This window comes from Leptodactylus fuscus, chromosome 2 (assembly GCF_031893055.1).
Source record: "Leptodactylus fuscus isolate aLepFus1 chromosome 2, aLepFus1.hap2, whole genome shotgun sequence".
NCBI classification, from domain to species: Eukaryota; Metazoa; Chordata; class Amphibia; order Anura; family Leptodactylidae; genus Leptodactylus; species Leptodactylus fuscus.
The window spans coordinates 240,864,050-240,885,257 of NC_134266.1; the positions used below are offsets into that span (position 1 = coordinate 240,864,050).

Below are 21,208 nucleotides of genomic sequence, written 5' to 3' on the forward strand. Positions count from 1 at the left end.
GTTGGATGAAGACATCAGTCCATCAAGTCCAACCTATAACCCTACAATCCTCTACAGTGTTGATCCAGAGGAAGGCAAAAAAAAAAAAAACCATGGGGCTCATGCCAATTGCCCCATTTCAGAGGAAAAAATTCCTTCCTGACTCCAATGTGGCAGTCAGTATAAAAACCCTGGATCAACGTGTCCTTAAAATCTAGAGTTACATAACCTGTTATATTTTTCTCTTCATCTAAGGCATCCAGGCCCTCTTTGAACTTGTTTAATGAATCCGCCATCACCAGAGAGTTCCAGAGCCTCGCTGTTCTTACTGTGAAGAATCCCCTGCATGGAGTTTTTATGGTTTCCCCTTGTTTGTTGTTGTGACAACAATGTTGGTAAATCACGGCAATATATGTTGGTGCTTTTCAAGTTACGTGGCATTCACACTTGCGTCTTGATTTGTCCACTGTGATTCCACTTAAATCCCTGGAGAAACTGTTTGGGGATGGTTCGTCGGAGGTCAGTTTAAAAACCCATTCATTTCAATGGGTTTTTAAAGCAAACCGCTGGTGTCTACATGCAGCCTCTCTGTTGTGGAACAGTTTTTTTGCATGGATACAAAGTCGGACATACAGGACATTGTGTCCATTTGCTTTAAAATCCCATTGAAATTAATGAGTTTTTAAACTGACCGCTGGCAAGCTGTCCCCAAGCAGTTTTTCTGGGAATTTAGGCGGAATCACAGCAGACAAGTCAAGGTGCAAGTGTGAACGCCGCATTAGAGAAATAACTCAATAATCCTACTTTCTCCATACTCTTATTGCTCAGGGGAGAGTTGTCACACCCATATACACATTAGATAGTTAGCTTGTGGGTATGACTTCAATACCCTATAAGAGAGAGATTAGTGTTTCAAATACTGTCTTAGTGGTTAGTCACTGACTGGAGGAAAATCCCGTAGTAGGGAAGTGTCTCCCGAGGAAGGTATACATGCCATTATACACTAGTAACACAACAGTGGACATTCTAGTAGTGAATGTTAGTAGATAGCCATTGTGAGAAACACAAGATAGATAATAGCACAGAAGGCAGTGGTTGGTACATCTCATATTCATCTGACCCTGAGCCTGCGACTGTATGGTAGGATGTTAAGAAGTCCCTGCACACTGGAATAACGTGGAACTCCAGCATGGTTGGGGCTCCTAACTAGAGATGAGCGAACAGTAAAATGTTCGAGGTTCGACATTCGTTTCGAGTAGCCCCTCAATATTCAACTACTCGAATCGAATATCGAACCCTATTATAGTCTATGGGGGGAAAATGTTCATTTCAGGGGTAGGCAACGTTCGATCAAATTATACTTACCAAGTCCACAAGTGAGGGTCGGGCTGCATCCTCCATGCAGTCTTCTCCTTGCATCGTCCCCGCGGCGTCTTCTGGCTCTTCATTCATTCTGCCAGGCATTGGGCCTGGGCAGAGCTGACTGCGCATGCCCGCACTACAAGCAGACATGTGCAGTCGGCTCTGCCCAGGCCCGATGCCTGGCAGAGTGAATGAAGAGCCAGAAGACGCCGCGGGGAAGCTGCACGGAGAAGACTTCTAAAAGTAGGAGAAGAACCAGCATTGATTGGCCGACTGTATAGCATTTGGCCAATCAATGCTGGTTCTGCATCGAACTTTTACATTTGAACAGCGAGTGGTACTCGATCAAGTACGAGTATTTTGAATACCGTAGTATTCAATCGAATACCTACTCGATCGAGTACTACTCGGTCATCTCTACTCCTAACCACAGTCAGGGAACCTCTCCCATGGACACATTGTTCAGCTGGGGAATTCTCATTATTATGACGAATTGTAAATAAGGAAGTCATCGTCATTTCATGTTGTCCTTGTCTGACCACCCGGCCACATTACAAGCACAGTGTGATACTGCTCAGAATGTACTCAATAATACATTGGAGCCTGTTATCTGACTTTATAATAGCAGTTACGATAATTCAATGGAACATTAACAAAGTAGAGTTATTCCTATTTGTGTCCATTATATTTTAGACTGTCACATTGTGTTACATTTTTCGGTAGCGGATGCAGTTGTGGTTCCCTTGTGCCGTTCTGTTCCCAGAATAATGTCAATATTTGTCACTGGAAGAATAAATCTTTAATTTGGAGTCTTCATATTCCAAGAAGATAATCTTATTTCAAGTGGACAAGCGTGAAATATACTTGGGAGTCTTTTAGTAGATGAGTTTTGCAAATCTTGGCTCATAACACTCTATTCTATATTCCTTATTACATACACGAGACAATGATTTTATTTTTTTTTATTAGTCTGAGTCATTTTATGAGTCTGGGGATCGGAATCAGGATTTGGGGCTTTCCACTGGTTCAAGAATTAACGTATTTAAATAAGTTTTTCTCTTTGTTGTCCATAGCCATGTGATTTCTGCTTACAACCATGTATGAATTACAATTGTATAAGAATGAAGAGAAAGTAGTGACATTATTGGGTAGTCAGGACCATCTGACACTCTTATGATGATTAATAGAGTTTAGAGGAATTAAATTTTTGTTATCTTATTATTTAATATTTAATTTAATATATTTATTATTTAATTATTGAATTTGGAAAAAAATCATATTTGATTTATCACTATAGAAGGGTTCGGTGAATGTGCATATGAAACTGGTGGGTTCGGGACCTCAAACAAGGTTAAGAACCACTGCTCTAGAATATACTTGGGCTCTCGCTTCTAGCAACACCTTGGATTTTTCCCTACTATCTATGTCTGACCTACTTCTGGTTATTAGAAGGTAACATTGGCCGGCACTGGTAATGGAGATTGTCATTAGATGTCAAGGAGTGGCTGACCCTTGTAAATCCATTAAGTGGCAGCAGACCTGCAGTCACTTGTAAATGCAATTACTTGAGTGATTTATTCTCATGCAAGGTTCTCAGGAAGATTGATTTACAGCCAAAACGTGTCACAACTACCTTGTATGTGAATAAGTCAGTGAACGAACTGCATCTACAAGTGACTGCTGGAGTGACTGTTACTTCTTTTTTTTTTATTCCTAGTATTATCATGTATATTTCTCACTACATCCTCTCATCTTCAGTGGTGAGTTTCAGCTAATAGCCTAGAATCTGTATGAGGCACTTACATACAGTACTTTCAGCAGTGACATACCATCTGTGAAGAAGTTACTGCTGAGCCTGTGACTGGCTAGACTTGGAGGAGAGGTGTAGCATCTCTGCCTGTTCAGGTCACTGCACCACCCTCTGCTCGCATGCAGCGATGCAGGAGGCATGTGCAGTTTGGTTCTTGGCTTAAAGTTTTTGGTCGCACTGTGTGAACACGGCTCTAGTTCTGTGATTGAATTTCCACCACACCCATCTTCTACCCTTGTTTGCCTCTGTTCATGAAGTGTTAATTTGTGTGACTGACAGCCTGCCTTCCCATCAACTCCAGGGGCGGGTTCTTCCTCCTTATTTAGTCTTGACTCTCATTCACACCAGTGCTTGCTATTGCCTTGTGCGTACTTGCTCCTTGCTGTCACTATTTTTGCTTGCATTCTTATCCTTGACCTTTGGCTTTCCCTACTGACTATTCTTTGGACTCCGATTTGGCACTGCATCGCTCGACTGTTACTGACCCTTGGCTAGCTGACCTCCCTTTGTTGTTGTCTGTCTTGTCTGTGTTTTGTGTGTCACATACACAGGAAGGGACCATCTTCGTGGTTGCCGCCTATTACGTAGGATAGGGCCTGGCAATAGGAAGGGACAGTTGGGGGCTTCGGCTTAGGGCTCACTGTCTCTTGTGTCTCGTCCCAGGGTTCAACAGCTACTGGGGAATTGCTGACCTAGCAATTCCCTAACAAAAGGTGAGTATTTTTTTTTCACTGCTCCTATTTGAAACATATATACCGTATTTTTCGGACTATAAAACGCACTTTTTTCCCCCAAAATTTCGGAGGAAAATGAGGGTGCGTCTTATAGTCTGAATGTGGGTTTGCAGCATGGCCGCGCTACTGCCACCGCTGGTTTTCTTCAGTGGCAATAGCGCGGCAATCTGCAGGCCCCGGCAGCTAAGACAGTCCCCGGCATCTGCTGTAATAGACCGGCGGATGCCGGGGAGTGTCTTAGCTGCCGGGGCCTGCAGATTGCCGCGCTACTGCCACCGCTGGTTTTCTTCAGCGGCAGGAGCGTGATTATACTGCAGGCCTCGGCAGCTAAGACACTCCCCGGCATCCGCCGGTCTATTACAGCAGATGCCGGGGACTGTCTTAGCTGCCGGGGCCTGCAGATTGCCGCGCTACTGCCGCTGAAGAAAACCAGTGGTGGCAGTAGCGCGGCCATGCTGCAAATCCACTCCTCCTCCACAGGTCCCGGCAGTCAGTTGGCCCCCCCCACCGGCCCCATACCTTTAGTGATGCAGGCCGGCTCCTGCACGGCGAGGCCGCAGGAGCCGACCTGTTCCGATGACAGCCGGGAGCTAATGAAGGCTCCCAGGCTTGTCATAGATATATATTACTATCGCGGCTGGTCTATGACCCTCCGCGATAGTAATGTATAGAATCTCCCATAGACGGCAATACACTTGTATTGCCGTCTATGGGACTTGCAATCAAATGATTGCAGGTTCAAGCCCCCTAGGCGGGGGATATTAAAATAGTAAAAAATAAATAAATAAATAAACACTTAAAAAAAATATAATAAAAAATAAAATAAATAAAAGTTCACCTCCTTTCCCTAGAATACATATAAAAGTATAACATTACTGTGAAACATACACATTAGGTATCCCTGTGTCTGAAAATGCCCGGTCTACTAATATTTTTATGTACAGTGAACGTCAAAATCAAAAGTGCTAAACTGCCGGGTTTTTCTCTCTGTTTTGCCTCTGAATTAAATAAAAGGTGATCTAAGCAATAAACATTTCCCAAAATGGTATAACTAAAAAGTACACCTGGCCCCACAAAAAAAACGCCCTATACATCCCCGTACAGCTGCAGGGTCACCTGTCAATGTGGCCTTGCAGCTGTTCCAAAACTACAACTCCCATACATTAAATATTTTACCATTTTTTGCCTGAAATTTTTTTCCCCCTATTTTTCTCCTCTAAAACCTGGGTGCGTCTTATAGTCCAGTGCGTCTTGTAGTCCGAAAAATACGGTAGCTCTTTTCAAAAAGCATTGAGCAACCTCCTGAAGGGTTAAGAACAGAAGGATCCCTTAGACTGTACCCTGGTTCAGTAGCTCTTTTTTGAGTACTGTGTAGACATGATGGAAGATATTTAGACACATCTTCAGGCTAAGGCCCCATGCTGTAGAAACGCAGCATTTTTGTTTCGAATTTTGCTGCATTTGCTTTGTGCCAAACTCTGCAGTGGATTTTACCCCCCCCATCAGTATGTCTTTGGAGTGTGGGAACAAACCCACGCAAATGACTTGCAAATGATGTCCTTGGCAGGATTCGAGCCCAGGACTCCAGAGCTGCAAGGATACAATGCTGATCACTGAGCCACCATGCTCCCTAGAAGCGGATTTAATAGAAGGGAAATATCTAAGGACTTCCTTTATATTTCATATTCCTTTTCCAGCCACTCCTGACTTTGGCTCAAAAAAATGCAGCAAAATCTGCAACAAAAAAAACTCTGCAATGCAACATTGAAGACTTCACTCCATGTATAGTTTTCTGAAGCAGCTAGATGACATCATAAGCTTGGAAAATCTGTAGCATTTCCACTACATGTGGACATATAGGTGAGACAGATTGTGAACATAATTGTCTTGTACTCGATGACTGATAAAAGGAAACATCGATAGAAGAAACAAGGTTAGAGCTCAAGAAGACAATTTCCTCCTATCCTACAAATATATAAACTTTCTTCAACCTTCTTCAGAGCGATCAGCTGGAACTGATGTCCGTGGATGGGAGTTGTTGCTTGGCATTAGGAGTTGTGTTGCACATTACCCAAGCCTCCTTTATTCCCTTAGTAAAGGAAGATGCTGGACAATATATATATGTTAAAACTAGAACTTGGCAAATATTAATCCTACACTCCAATAACATTGAACATGTGCACGGTCTACCTTCCAAATAAATGCTAATACTCTATTGTGTTCTTGAAGACATGCCAAGGAAATATTCTTCAGTGGCTAAAGTTCTTGTGAAAAACAAGTATTTGGAATGTAAAGACACTATGGAGACTGAGCAACTGTAGAGAAAGGATCAACCATCTCCAGTGATGGGGGAGATTAATCAAATGGTTTACATATTCCATGGTTATATCACGGGCATGTCAAGAACAATATAAGTCAAAGAGAGTTTTTCTACATTTCCATCTGCTGGTTTCTATGCAGCTGCTGGAGCGGGAATGGTTGAGTCTTTTTAGTCATTACTGAGATCGAAATTGATTCTAGCTGAAAAGTACATACTGTTATGGGGACATACCGTGCTGCCATGTCACTCTAATCTTATATTGGTAAAAAAAAAAAAATACATGATATGCGAAATAACAGGCAATGTTATGGAGGAACCAAACTGGCATCCAGAATATCTACAGTTCTGAAGACCCTTAGAGACTCGGTGTGGTCCTTACAATGCTGGGGATGAAACTGATACTCCATAATGAAGAAATGGAGGACCAATTAATTCTATAAAAGAAGGTCTATTTTAACCCTTTAGCAATTATTGTGAGCACATTGATTCAATGGCCATAACATTTTGTATTTGTTAGGCTACCAACATAATTAGTTTGTCCTTTTTTTAAGCAACATAGGCAGGAATTTATCAAGCCCTGCACTTCAGAATTCTGGTGTCACAAAGTAGCTGGAACATTTTGAACTTGTTAGCAAATTTGCAACATTTTGTTATACCACTTACACCACTTCTGAAAAGTTGGTGTAAAAGTGGGCATGTATAGCTTGTATAGCTGTCTGTATTCCAGACTGGTCAAATGTGACTTTTAAATAGTCACAAAAATCGGCACAATCTCACTTCTGTAGACGGATGGTGTAAGGGAATTACTAGAGGAGCAATTCCCAGTAGCTGTTGGTGAACCCTAAGGGGTGGGGCAGGACAAGACAGTGAGCTCTAAGCTGAACTTCCCCTCCCCCGTCCCTTCCTGCTTGCCTGTCCTGTCCTAAGAACAGGTGAGAACTGCTCAACAAGTCCTTGACACAGAACACAGGGAAGACAAACAACAGCAAAGAGAGGTCAGCTAGTCAAGGGGTAAGTAACAGTCGAGCAATGCTGTACAAAATCGTAATCCAAGAGAATAGTCAAAGGTAAAGCCAGAGCTCAGGAATAAGAATACAGGAAACAAAACAGCAATAGTAAATAGCCAGCAAACACAAAGCAATAGCAATCCCCAATGTGAATGTGAGCCAAGAGTAAATAGGAAAGAAGAACCCGTCCCATACCTGATAGGAAGATAGGCTGTCAGTCACACAGGCAAGGCTAACATTAAGACTAAGTTCACATGGGGTATTTTGGTCAGGATTTTGAGGCCGTATCCACCTCAAAATCCTGACCAAGAAGACGGCTCCCATTGAGCCAGTTTTCCGGAAGCCAGTTTGTTCCAGAAAAAGAAGCGAGAAGCTCATTCTTCAGGCCGTTTTGCCTCGCGATTCGGCCTGAAGACAATCCCGGAGGCCTGCGCCGCGACATCGAGCAGAAGGTGCAGAAGTTCGAATGGGTGCGGACTTAACACATGGTTAGCAGGTGTAATAACATCTCAGGACAATAATGTTAAACTTATAGATTTAGCAATGCACAACATTTAATAATGAGACCAACACAGACTTTATGATAAATCTGCCCCATTAGGCTACTTTTAGACATTTTGTAAAGAACTGTTTGTTTTTTACTATTAATTGGAGTAAACTCTACAAGAAAGAAAATAATAATTTTCAATGTATAGTTCTTTAACTTGAAATTTGCAATTTGACACCAAATTAAGCAAAATGATGATCCCAATTATTTCAATTTGGGGTTTCCAATTATTCCATTTTTTAAAAATTATTATTTTGTAGTTTATTACATAATAGAAAGGCTTTGGCTTCTTGTATATTGTGTTACATAATGTTTTCTGCACTATACAAATCTTTGACTGTTGCCTCCAAGATGTTTTTCCTTCACCATATAATATGTATTATTATTACTCTTCCCTTAAAATGTACATTCATGCTTCAGCCAAAAATTGAAGAATGTTAAAAAAAAAACAAAAAAAAACAGAAAATGAAAAAAATTAAAAAGAAGAGCTCTCTACATTGGTAAAGTAGGATGTTTTCCAGGTACATTTAATTTGTCAATTTTCACATCTGAGTTTATCAATACACGAGGGAGAGGTTATATACCTCTGAGTACACGGATGAGGTATATCTGTCGTACTCTGCTTTTCGTCCTACAGGTGATTATTTATTTTGTGCATGTGGCTTTCCTCCCCTAAAATTCAATTATGGTTCGGTATATTTAGACTGGCACGTTGCACCAACAGGAAATGTTTCCATCCTTCACTCAATGTTGTCCAAGAAATGGTCATTAAATAAAAACTTTGAAAGGAATCTTTTGTTTCCAATGAAGTTTCAAGAAAAATCACATTCCAAGGTAGTACCAAATAGTAAATATGTGACCAGGTTTAGCACATCTACCAAACGCCAAGCCTTGTAACATAATGGTCTATTAGATTAAGGCCAAGAGATATTTAGCAAAAAAAACATAAATATAAGTATTCTATAACACTCAACTCATGAGAGAACATGGCTGACTATGTTATTTTACTACATGTCCATTTTTTATTGAATGAGGACATACAGACAGAAAAGTAATTCACAAACTACTTTCTTGTCCGCATGACTCATGCAGAGGCCATGTGGAAAGCACACAGACCCCATTACAGTCTATGGGATTCGTGTGCTTTCACTGCACACCGCTTGTCAATGTGTTCAGTAGTCAGTCTGGGGCGGGGGTCCACCTGCGGACTCTCCTGAACGGATTACCAACGCAGATGTGAATGAGGCCTGAATGTGACAAAATGAAAGTTTGTCATCAATTATTGAGAAGTTATTTAAACTGGGTTCACGTCTTTGTCTTGTATAGAAAAGTGGAAAGCAAGCCAAGGACATATCTATTGCCTGATGGCACCAACAGGTTTTAATGGGGTCCGTCGAGTTTCCATTATAGTTTTCTTCATTTCATTGGAAAAAATAACTGTAACTAATCTGGCTGCATTTCCTTCATTTCATGCATTTTTTAAATAAGTGCCACAATGTTATATATATAAAAAAATAGCAATATCACGAAATATAAATACAAAATATCAAAAGACAAAAATGCTTATTTTAAGCAGAACCATTTTCCAAAAAAATGTGTGGATATTACTATGACCGGCCAATGATGATGCTGAGCTGTGAGACAGTGCATTCATATCGGTGACCACAGGCAAGCCTCAATCAAATGCAGGCCTAAGAACCTTCACAAGACTACTAGATGGTCATAACAACCAGATGGCTTGTGTGCGAGAGCCATACTGACCCGGGAAGGAAGGAGGCAAAATGAAAGTGTGAGTACCTGTGATCAGAACAGGCTCTGATTGTAGGTATTACAGTGAAGGTCCAGCAGCTATAGTGGCTGTTCATAATTAAACACCCAACTTCTGTCATAATAGTACGGCGGATGTCAGGAAACCATTAAAGATGACTTTTCACCACCTCCAATAAGTCCAGGTCTTTACATCAATTAATAGCTGCTGCTCCACTGATTCTGGCACAGTTGGAATGTTTTCTCTAGCCCCCACCATTCCTGAGCCATCAATGCCATTAGTTTTGATACCTGATATGCTATTTAGGCTGTACAGTCAGGAGGGTGGTGTCAGGCAGGAGCAGACAAGGGGTGTGATTCTGTGCTCTGACACTGGTTCTCTCTGATTGGAGCTCTGAGTCACACCCCCTGTCTGACCCTGTCCACCTGACATTACAGAGCTGAAATAACACATCAGGCACCAAAACATACTGCGCTTTGTTAGCGCGAATGGTGGAGGCTAGAGAGAAAATTCCAACTCTTCTGGAAACAGTGGAGCAGGGCCTGTTAACAGATGCTAAGCACTTGAATTGATGGAAGCGGTCCTCTTTAATGGTGGAGTTAGGCGTCTGGCTGCAGTTTTAACATTAATAAATCTTATGATATACTTTATTAAAAGATTTTGGTTCATTTCCAACAAATCCTGCACTGAACTACACTTTCTGTCCCTTCAGTATTCTTTTACTTGTTTCTCCCATTGATTCTCATTATATTATAGGTGTACAGGCTCTATAATGCAGAGATATTGAGTGGGGGGGGGGGGCACTTCAAACAGTTATATCTTGTGCAATATAAAACATAGAGGAGTGATTTTCTATTATATGAAAGATGAGATTCTCATCTCATGAGTTGAAAGCTCAGTCATTGTTGGCATATTTCTGTGCAGCTGTTCCCAATTCTTACTGTGTTCTAACTGAAATCTGATAATACAGGTCGGACTTTCATATGACACCAAGGACATTGTTCTATGATTAATAGAGCCTATATATTAAGACCGATACATAAACATTTTGCAGTGAGAAGCAGTAAGACAAATAACTGAATGAGTACAAAAGGCAAAGGCAGTAGATTTCAGTGAAAGATTTCATGAAAACGTGCCAAATATTTATTACAGTCTCAAATGCTGCCCGAAAATTTAAATTTTAGGTACTTTTTAAGGGGAGCAAAAAATTGACACATAAGCCATTCGCAGTAGCTTGTAGGGCTATCAGGACAGATCACAATGATATATTTCTTATTCAAGGCCGCTGCTCCTTTCTTGTAAAATTATCTTTTTTTATCCATATGAAAATGAGCAGAAAAGGGCTTTAGGGGCTTCACTATCTGATGCTGCTAATTACTGCTCAGCTCCGCCCACTAACTGTACTGTGCACGTCTGATGATGACACACTGCCCCCATATGAAACCAGCTTTCTTCACTTCCAGGTGCAGTGTGACATCATCAGACATGCACAGGGCTGAGCTGCGCAGAAGTTAGCAGCAGTGGATAGTGAAGCCCATTGATGGAAAGCAATGCACCTAAAGCCCATTGATGGAAAGCAATAAGCCTAAAGTATTTTTCTGATTATTTGCATAGGGATAAAAGGACTTTTTTATTTTTTATTTTTAAAGAATGGAGTAGCAGTCCTGAATAAGAAATACATTATTGTAAACTGTGCTGACAGCCCTACAGGGTACTACATTTAGTTTATATCTCAATTTTGTGCTGACAGACTCCCTTTAACTATAAGTTGTGCCATTGTGCACACTGGCAAAGCCAAATGACATCACCCTGTATATGAATAGACTATGCCATCGTGAATACACAAACTAATGAATAAGCATCTCAAATCATCTGATATTATGCTAAAAGTAATATATGAGGAGGTTAGCAAGCGCTATATGACTATTGACATTAAAGGGGTTTTCCCATCTCCTTTTTTCAGCTTTGCCTGCAGTATTTGCTTCTCACTTCCTGTATTTCTCTCCCCCCTCCTCCCACTGGCTGAACAGGACACACAACACTTATACAGATCAGATAATATGCAGGTGCTTGTTCGGAACGGACTCAGTGTTATCTGTGTTTTTACATAGAGAGATAACAGACTTGGCTTTATCAAGAAACTGCAATTATCTGAACGGATTGACCTGCCCTGAGTAAGTGATGTCACGTGTCTAATCTCCTAGGTCCGTGGTTATAGCAACGCAGTGTAAACAATGGAAGGAATAAGGTCACATAGCAGGCAAACAAAGCAGAATTTCTAAAGCAATATATTTAGGAAAAGTGTTCAATTTACATAAGCTACCAGTACAGATAGGATCCTTGAGATGAGACAACCTCTATAATAATACTTACAGTATGTATTAAGGCTCTGTGCCAAATATAGGACATACGTATAGTGATATCAGTAGCAAAAATGTTGACACAAAGTATTTTTGGCAAAGGTTTTTGGGAAAGTGATCTCAAGAGTATTAAGCATGATAGATAAAATATGAAAACATTGGAATGCACCGAGCAACTGTGTAAACTAGCGCTCCTCCGGGTTCTCCACATCTGAATAAAATTCCCAACCTCCACCTGCGTTCTTTCAGCTTTTCTCAACACTTGTAAATAAACATTGGCAATCTATATTGGGAGTCATGCGCCAGGAGCTGAGAGTTTGCACTTGGCAGTAACAGAATCCTTCTCTTATTTACACAGTCACTTAAAACTTTTTAAAAATCACATTAAACTTTTCAGGCTCAATTATCTTTGTTTATTTTTGCTCTCAGTCATTATTACTTTTGGAAAAGCCATTGACCAGTTATTACAACGGGAGAATTACTCCATATGTCTGACACTTCTTTCCATCTTCTACATATTTCACAGCACAATAGCGATAAAATTATTGAAGACGAACTCTATATTATTCTTTATTGCTAGACTAGGCCACTTCTAAAATGAAACTTAAAGGGATTCTACCACTAAAACACATTTTTTTCTAGTTAACACGTCGGAATAGCCTTTAAAAAGGCTATTCGTCTCCTACCTTTGGAAGTGCTCTCTGCCGCGCCGTTCGTTCAAAATACCGGTTTGTACTGGTATGCTAATGAGTACTCTCGCAGCGATGGGGGCGTCCCCATCGCAGCTCGAAAACCGACCGCAGCGCCGCCTCTATGGTCTTCTGTATCCTCCCCTTGCTTCTTCAGCGTCCTGTCGCACGCCTGCACAGTACGCTCTATTCGGCGAAGATTGACGAACGTACTGCGCATGTGCAAAATTGCGGTGTCCGCACTATGGCTGGGACCGCAATTTCGCGCATGCGCAGTACATTCAGCAATCTTCGCCGAACAGAGCGTACTGCGCAGGCGTCCGACAGGACGCTGAAGAAGCAAGGGGAGGATACAGAAGACCATAGAGGCAGCGCTGCGGTCAGTTTTCGAGCTGCAATGGGGACGCCCCCATCGCTGCTCCTGCGATGGGGACGCCCCCATCGCTGCGAGAGAACTCATTAGCATACTGGTACAAACCGGTATTTTGAACGAACGGCGCGGCGGAGAGCACTTCCAAAGGTAGGAGACGAATAGCCTTTTTAAAGGCTATTCCGACGTGTTAACTAGAAAAAAATGTGTTTTAATGGTAGAATCCCTTTAAATTTAATAAATAAGATGCCATGACGCAGTGATGGGGAACCTTTTAGAGACTGAGTGACCAAACTGCAACCCACTAAATTATCGCAAAATGTCAACACGGAAATTTAACCGTAATACTGTATGGATCCACAATTGCTGATCCCCAAAGTAGAGTCGTGTAAATGGGGCTTTACAGAGTTTTCAATAATACAAACAACTTTATACTGAAAGGTAGAAGTTTGCAATTTGGCATAATTATGAACAATTAATATTCACTATTTACATCACCCTGGATCTGATTTATAGTGGCTGTGCAATGTTATTACATCCTGTACTAATATCACATGTCTGCTATAAAATAGATACTGTGAGATATAAATAGTGAGGGGCCCCACACAGTACAATCTGCTCCACAGTGGATCCCACACAGTACAATTTGCTCCACAGTGATCCCCATATGATCTGTTCCACAAGAGTGTGCCCACAGAGAGGGCTCTGAGTGCCACCTCTGTGCCATAGGTTCGCCAACATGGCTATAGCAGGTCACAACGGAATGGCTCCTAAAAGAGAAAATATGACTGACAGTCATTAGCAGTAGCACCTCAGCCCTGGTTCCAGTGCCTGTGGGCACACAAATAGGCAGTTATAGGGGTCCTGCTACAAATTTTGCAATGGGTTTGATTTCTTCAAGTTACACCTCCTTCACTGCACAAAGTGCTGGCACCCCATATCGCCCTCATAATATTTTAAGAGTAGCATTTCTGAGAATAATAATAGGACATACTTGGTCAAAGTATGCAAGTTCTCAACTGATGTCTGGCCATACACATTAGATTTTTGGAGTTCGGCCAATTTTGTCCATTTCAGCTAAATATCAGATATGAATCTGCGGTGACAGACTGATTGCAGAATTTAGTCTGCCAAAAGAAGATCGGTCATGCTGGATATTTTGATTATTTTTGGCGGTAAGGCAAAATGCAATCTACCTGATCAAAAGAGAACTTGTGCAGACTCTTTGCACTTTTTTTTTATTTTTTTTTTCTAAACTTCCCTCCCCAATCTGACAGTTTAGCTTTTAATGTTGCTGGTGGAATTGTCCATATGAATGATCCCTTCATTGATTGGACAGCCATTCCATAGACTCATAGACTGCTTTATCCTTTGCATCTCTTCCACCATATATTTTATTTTTGAGCATAAGGATCAAAAACATCTCACACGCAAGTGTTACCAACCAGTCCGGCTACTCCAGGTTTCCAGTATTTGTCCATACACTTGTCTACATGTGCAGTTTTCTGCCGTATCCTATATAATTACATTCTGGTATGTACGTTCTTGTTTTTTTCTTTGTAGAATACCAACGTTATATTATGTCGCAGCAGGGAGATTTCCTTCGTCTTCTTCTCTGCTTTCCTTTGATCTTTAACATGGATGTGGTTTAGATCTGATTAAGAGAATAATTTAGTAAACTACCATTTTCCCACAATCCATTAGCAGATGGTTATCAAACTCGGAGTCTATCTCTTTGAAGCCCACCTTTCAACTCTCCAACTTTAGTTTATGGATGAGGCTGCAGGTTTCATGTAGACCGTTAAATAAATGTGAAAGCTTCCGAGTGCTCACGCATGGATTATTGCATTGCTTTACAGTATTACAGGTCTTGAAAGCATATTACATTCCTTCAAGGTTTAGACTGGTTTCAAAGTGTACTTAGGTGAGACATAGAGTGACAGACGCCGGTGACTTTCCAACTCTTAATGGAGGAATTCAAGACATGCTATATGAAAGGAAAATTGTTTTGTTATAGCTTTCATAGAGTTGTCAGTGAATGTATTGATGACTAGATTAATGTTTTATGTCCAATGGAAATAACTCTTGGTCTGGGTTCTGGTTGTTCTGCTTTGTCAAGGGAGCATTAAGGGAAATTCATCACAACCACTGTAAGAAGACGTCTTACCTTTTTATGCCACTTTTCCAAAAATGAATAGTAGAAGGTGGTATGACTTCCTGTAACCTGAAAAATTCACTATAACTTATGTAAGAATAAAAAGAGAAGGAATATAAATAGAGAAATGACAAGTTATACTGAACAAAAGTAGATATAATTTGGTTTAGCTTCACCTGCACTATATTACACAGTCTAGTTATATTAATGTGACCAGCGCCTACTTTTGACATCAACGTTAAATAACCAATCGCAGAAGGCAGGTGCCATCAGCCATCTGGGTGCACTCATCATTGTGGAAGGTACGATGGATCAACACAAGTATGCATCTATCATTGTGGACCATGTTCACCCCTACATGTGAATTGTTTTTCCTCAGGATGATGGCATCTACCAGCAGGACAATGTGATGTGTCATAAAGCTCACAGTGTATGTGCGTGGTTCGAGGAGCACCAGGATGAGTTTACCGTACTCCCTTGGCCAGCAAATTCCCCGAACTTGAACTCAATTGAGAATCTGTGGGACCACCTCAATCGGGTTGTTCACACCATAGATGCTCAACCGCATAATCAGTGGCGTAACTACCACCATAGCAGCGGTAGCAGCTGCCACAGGGCCCGGGACATTAGGGGCCCGGTGACAGCTGCTACTGCTGCTATCATTATGCTCGGAGGTCTTTTCGGACCCCCGAGTATAATGATCGGGGCCCCCTGTTGGTGGAATACTTTCCACCAACAGGGGGCCCCGAAGCTGCAGCAACGGCTGAGACACAGGAGCTGCAGCTCTGGCTCCTGTCAGCGCTGCAGGACGCTCCCCCTCTCCCCCCTCCCTTTCTCTGCTGTCCTCTGCCCACCAATGCGAGGAGGAGGCGGGGCTTATCCTTGCCGTCCTGCACAGAAGAGAAGAGGAAGAAGCTGCTGCAGGAAAATGAAACTGAAGCTACACAGGTACGTACTGGGGTTACTTATTACTATCAGGCATTTGGGGGGATTACTTGTGTTTTAGTAACTCCATGTGCCTCATAGTAATAGCAGTTAACCCCATCATCTCCCTCACATTAACCCCTGTTTGCCTCACCATAAGAGTTACTGATATGTGAGACATTTGGGGGTAATAATAATGAAGATACTTTATTATTACCTCCATGTCTCTCACATATCAGTAACTCTAATGGTGAGGCATACAGGGGTTAATGTGAGGGACATGATAGGGTTAACTGTTATTAATATGAGGCACATGGAGTTACTAAATTGTAATGCACAGGACCAGATTTTTTTTTATCCACAATTTGTCCTGGTATAGCGGTCAGCGGTGACAGTATTTAGTCCTGTAGGGGCCACTAAGGGACATAATACTGTGTGCAGGGGCCACTATTGGGTATAATACTGTGTGCAGGGGCCTCTAAGGGACATAATACTATGTGCAGGGGCCACTAAGGGACATAATACTGTGTGCAGGGGCCACTAAGGGACATAATACTGTGTGCAGGGGCCACTATGGGACATAATACTGTGTGCAGGGGCCACTAAGGGACATAATACTGTGTGCAGGGGCCACTATGGGGTATAATGCTGTGTGCAGGGGCCACTAAGGGACATAATACTGTGTGCAGGGGCCACTATGGGACATAATACTGTGTGCAGGGGCCACTATGGGACATAATAGAGCGCGCAGGAATGCGTAGGAGGGACTCGGTCGAGATCTTCGGTGTCGGGGGGGCCCCATGTCAAAAGTTCACCACGGGGCCCCGCCATTCCTAGTTGCGCCACTGCGCATAATCTAGCGCAGCTGGCCACGGCACTGGAGTCGGCATGGCTCAACATCCCAGTGATCATCATCACAACATCCTCTCTCTTCCTGCACGTCTCACAGCGGTCTGCTCTGCCAAAGGTGCTTATTCTGGATTTTGACAGGTGATCACATTAATGTGACTGGACTGTGTCTTGCTTGTACTGTAGATCAGACATGACGTCAGTGTGACAGGTTCCCTTTAAATTCTTTCATCTACTTTACAGGTACACATGCAACATTAAGGTATTAATGAACCTAAGATTATAAATGTCATTGCTCTTGCACTTCAATTGACTGAAGCCATTTAAGAGGGTTGTCGTCATTTACAACATACAACTCATTGACAAAGATATAAAACACTAAGAAGTAGTTATAAGCGATATACAATAGTAGAATAAAAGGATACATTTACGATGGAACTCTGTACGATTGAACGTAGCCTGTTGTGCTATGCTGGGCCACTGGTAGCCTGGATAGAAGATGGGATAGAGATGGCATGGAGGCATAAATGTTTCATATCTTGTAGCACATTTGTCCACAGATATTACAGCTGGGCCTATCAATCTTGTACATTTATTTATTTATTTCTCTTACTTGTATAGCGCCATCATATCCGCAGGACTTTTATACAGATATTGTCAGTCACTGTCCCATGTTGGGCTCACAATCTACATTCCCTATCAGTATGTCTTTGGAGTATGTAAGGAAACCGGAGTACCCAGAGAAAACCCATGAACAAACTCCTTGCAGATGTTTTCCTTGGCAGGATTTGAAGCCAGGGCTCCACTTCTAAGTTTCCAATGCTGGTGTCCCAGCTGCTCAATTTGCTGACAACCTGAGTAGGCTCTTACAATCTGGAAGACACATTTCTCTTTGTTTGTGCAAGTATTATCCTGCTAAAAATGCCATCTAGAAGCCATGCCAAGAAAGGCCTCACATATGATTTCCTGTACATATCACTGGGTGTACCTCGTATCATTACTAGGGGTGATGGATTGTCGAATGCGATGGGTCCCCGGATATAATCACACCAGTAGTTGAGACAGTGTTTCTCTCCATAGCTGTTATGTCAGTCCAGGTAGCTGCAACGGGGCTAAGGAATAGCAGTAGGGAATCTCGCCCTGCACTACTCCCACTAGCTATCCCGATCCCTGCCTCACGGGTGTAGGTCGGCTGTACTCAGGCTAAGCCTGTCCCGACGGCTCCTCTCTCACTGATACCGTAGGCCTAGAGGGAAGTGGGAGAAGGAATGCCCTATAAGACCTCTAGGGACTGGAGACTAAAGGGGGTCACCCCTAACGAACAAGTGAAGCTGCTACTGACAGGGACTGACAAGGGTGTGCGCTGACTAACAACACAAGCAGCACACAGGAAACATGTGGGAAAGAATTCCCCCAAACCAATATGGGAAGGAACCATACACTAGGAAACAAACACAGGGAAACTGAGTAGAAATCAAAGGATAAGGCAATTCACTCACACAGTCAATTATACACAGAGGGAGGATTGGTGAACACAGAAGGGAAAACACACAAACCAACTCGTTCACCCAAACCTCCCAAAAACCAACCACGGAACTTCCTCTATCCAAGATAACCACCTACTCCTCCTGCTAAGGCCTAGCTCTGTAAAAGCGACACTCAGCACAGAACCATGGGAGGCATGGGTTTAAATACAGAGTAGAGACCACTCCTCCCAGGTGCAAATGGGAGGACAGACTAATCAACCAGGAGATAAAGCTGCCTACCATCAGTGCGCGCATGCAAGTCAGAAGGTGTGCACCAATACTCACGACAGGACAACCCCGCAGCGCCAGGATGCCACCCCAGACACTGCGCAGTCAAAAACTCCCCAGGTAAGAAAAATAGAAAGTAATGAACCTAAATACTCCTAACAATAGCAAAGGGAAGATTGAACTGCTCACTATGAGGTCTTCATACTAAAATATGACAGTCATCAGATCCCAAACAGAATCTGGATCCACTACTAAAGATGATACGGTTCTGGCCTGTTGTAGTGCATGTTTCTCTTTCATGACACAACTGCAAACAAAGATGACAGTGACTATATCCATGGCTGAACACATAATGGGCACCGGGACACCAAATTTCCTTCTAATAAGTTTCTGGAAAGGATCCAGGCCGAGAAAGGACTGTGTAATAAAGGTACCATCAGTGTCTGAATGCATTGCGCAATTAAAGTCTTGTGGGCCCCGCTGCAATCTTTTGTCCCGGGCCCCCTACCTCATCCCTACAGCAGATTCTTGATAGTGATGGTTACGGGTGCTAAGGAGTTTAATCACCCTTAGTGTGGTTAGGGTAATCTGTGGGTCTCCTTGGCTTATGGATCAGATGGAAGCTGCAATCTCAATACTGATGCCATTGCCTATGAGCCCCCTAAGGCTCCTGGGCCCCGATGCAACTGCACCTTCTGCACCCCCTCAAGTTAGGCCGCTGTCTGGTTGGAATCTGTGGAAGCTGCTCATGTTCGAGTAGCAGAGGGAAGTATTTTATGCCCCTGTATGGCAAGATCCGGTGTCTAACCAGACGTTGTATGATTTCCATATCTGCCTGAGACATTACTGCATGCTGAGTTTTGCAGAAATTCAACATTTTTATCCGGGTGTGTTATTTTGGTTTGGCAATGAGTGTATTTGAGGTTCCAAAATCAGATATGGGTCTTTTTTTTTTTTAGTAGTCACCTTTATCAGAGATATCTGGTTGATGTATTTCATCCCGAAAAAAAAAGACACCCAAGCTTGTCTGACAGCACGCACAATGCAAGGACATTGCACTAGAAGCTGTCAAAAATTACACTCTGCCAACAAACTGATGTGTGAAAGATAGATGGAAGAATGGATTAATTTCTAGAACTATTTATACAACGTATTGAAAAGATGAATGTTAGTGATTCATTGATGCGATTTTGGAACATTTTAGTTTATGTATTTCTTTTGCATATATAGAGCCAGAACTTTATGTTGTCATCACTTACTGTCCCCAATAGGGTTCACAATTTCATTTCCTATTTGTATGTTTTTGGAAAATGGCAAGAAACCTACGCAAGAAGAACATACAAAATCCATGTAGATGTTGCCCTTGGTCACATTCGATAACTTTTTTGTCACACAATTATGTAAAATATGTACCTGACGCTCGAAGACTGAATGTGTGAATTGGATGGAGAAAAAGGTGATACATGTTTTAATTATAGAATGAGAGGAATTGAGTGAAGAAAACATAATTTAAAACTTTTTGCACTCTACAGTCCTGGTGTCTATGGCGTTCTTGTCTGTTCCCAGTGTCTACTTTGACTTGGCTTTTCCTCGAACTTTTGGTGGCGTCCTCCTGGCTTCTCCTTTAAGGTGCTCATACATATTAGAGTAAAGTAAGCAATCCCTCAGATTTCAGTGAGACAAACCAACTATCTTTTGTGTATGGAACGTGATGACACTTCTGGTAGAATTCTCAGACAAAGAAGGATCCTTTGTTTTAATGTAGGATAATTTAATGGAGGAGCCTACTGAGAACACATGCATGTTCAGCTAAGCATACACTTTACGTAATTGGGAAGGAGGGGGTTCTTGGGAAGAATGTCAGTTGACTGACAGCTCTTGAAATAGTTTGGGCTCCTTTATTTCTCATGAATGACTCTTGACTTGACTCCTTACATCTGCTATAGTTCATCATTTATATTCTTCTTCAGCCGCTGATCCTCACCTTTGCCTGGTCCCCTAGAAGAGTCTTCTGGGTCCCAACCTGAGATGCTGACTTTAGTCAAAGACTACTATTGGAACCATGACCATGATCATTTCCATGCAGCAAGGTCATATTGCATATAAGGGGCATAACAAGACAAGACAAGGTTCAATAATAAAACTTGAAATTGTTCCTCAATTATTTCAAGGAACATTGAGTTTATGAATACCATGATCCACTTTCCATCCACTTTGTCTTATTCTTCCTTCATTGAGCTGTCAGTGCTCTGTATACAAGTATCTACTGTCTGTCCATCAAATCTTATGCTTCTTTAACTTGGTGATGTTCTTCCAGCTGGTCCCAAAGCAGCTGTTAGGCCTACAACCCATCGCGAGCACCAAGGGAATCCTCCAACTTCCACAATTCAGTACAGCTGAATGGAGATTACTACTCTAACATCAATCTTCTGAGAATGTTACAGGACATTTTCAGCTAGTAAACACTATGACTGTATACAGTACAAAAACATTTAGGCTCTTCCTGCAAAATTACATTGTATAGAAACAAGCGGATTACCAACCATAACATAGATTAGCGTGCGGTCTCCTCTTACTTCA

At 42.0% G+C, this 21,208-nt stretch overlaps 1 protein-coding gene across 1 annotated transcript in view; it reads right to left on the bottom strand.

Annotated features, from left to right (window-relative positions):
• Positions 1 to 1,073: 1,073 nt before the first annotated feature.
• RFXAP (regulatory factor X associated protein) overlaps positions 1,074 to 21,208 on the bottom strand; it is a 299,237-nt gene continuing 279,102 nt past the window's right edge. Inside the window, exon 4 of the mRNA XM_075265933.1 lies at positions 1,074 to 1,083. The gene's annotated coding sequence lies outside the window, so the exon portion shown is untranslated. The remainder of the gene's footprint in view (positions 1,084 to 21,208) is intronic.